The sequence below is a fragment of the Lontra canadensis genome, unplaced genomic scaffold (assembly GCF_010015895.1).
Source record: "Lontra canadensis isolate GAN:19392208 unplaced genomic scaffold, GSC_riverotter_1.0 scaffold194, whole genome shotgun sequence".
Taxonomy (NCBI): Eukaryota; Metazoa; Chordata; class Mammalia; order Carnivora; family Mustelidae; genus Lontra; species Lontra canadensis.
This window is the reverse complement of record NW_022631188.1, coordinates 542,806-543,708: the sequence shown is the minus strand read 5'-3', so window position 1 is coordinate 543,708 and position 903 is coordinate 542,806. Positions and strand designations below refer to the sequence as shown.

General features: G+C 53.0%; 1 non-coding gene across 1 annotated transcript; it reads left to right on the top strand.

Annotated features, from left to right (window-relative positions):
- The first annotated feature begins 518 nt into the window (after positions 1-518).
- On the top strand, positions 519-590 carry TRNAA-UGC. The gene has a single exon. It is a non-coding gene; the product is annotated as a tRNA-Ala (tRNA).
- Positions 591-903: the final 313 nt, after the last annotated feature.

Below are 903 nucleotides of genomic sequence, written 5' to 3'. Positions count from 1 at the left end.
CCGCGGGGAGGGAAAGCCGGCGAGGCCACGGACTCCAGCCGGAGGGAAGGCGAGAAACGGAGGCAGAGCGAAGCACGCGTTGAAGCTGTTAATGTGTTTCTCAGCCCGGCTGCCCCCAAAGCCCTCGTTGCAAGATTCCCTGCGCAGTCTTAGCGGAGCCGAGCGGAGCGCACGGCTGCGTACCCTCCCGGCTCTTTCCTGAGCGGCTGCGGCGGCCGGCTCTGCGCTGCCGGCGTGGGCTGGGGCGAGGCGGGACGCAGGCGCAGCCTACGCGCTCTAAAATCGGCCCAGTCGAGAATGAAGCAAACGCGATCCAGTAGCATAAATCTGCAAATATAAACTGCGCTAAACGACGTTGAAGGGGGAGGTATTATTCGTATGCATTTGTTCAGTCGGCTGACTGATCGTCTTCCTGTGAGTGCGGATTGAAGAAACCCGCCGAAGCCCAGTCGCAGGCCTCACGAGTAAGGCAGAACCACCGGTCCACAATTGAGGGGGAAAAGGAGCAATTTTCTCGTGGGGATGTAGCTCAGTGGTAGAGCGCATGCTTTGCATGTATGAGGTCCCGGGTTCGATCCCCGGCGTCTCCACTTTCACAAGCCCAGACCAGGCCTGCCTGGTGTACTTCTTATTTAACCCTTAGCAGGCCCTTCTTCAATTATTAAAGTTAGTGACAGAGGAATTTTCCGCCAGCCAAAGGTCTTACTGGGCTCAGAATTAAATTGACTTGAGACAGATTTAACAGGGTTAACTAAGGGAATTTTATTACCTGTGCACAGAGGACTAATAATGAAACTGAGACCTATTTTGGACAAAGAAAATAAATTTGTGAGGACTTGACAGGATGAAGAAGACAGATGCTTGGGAACTTTAATAAGAGATTTTAAGTGGAATTTGGGCTGA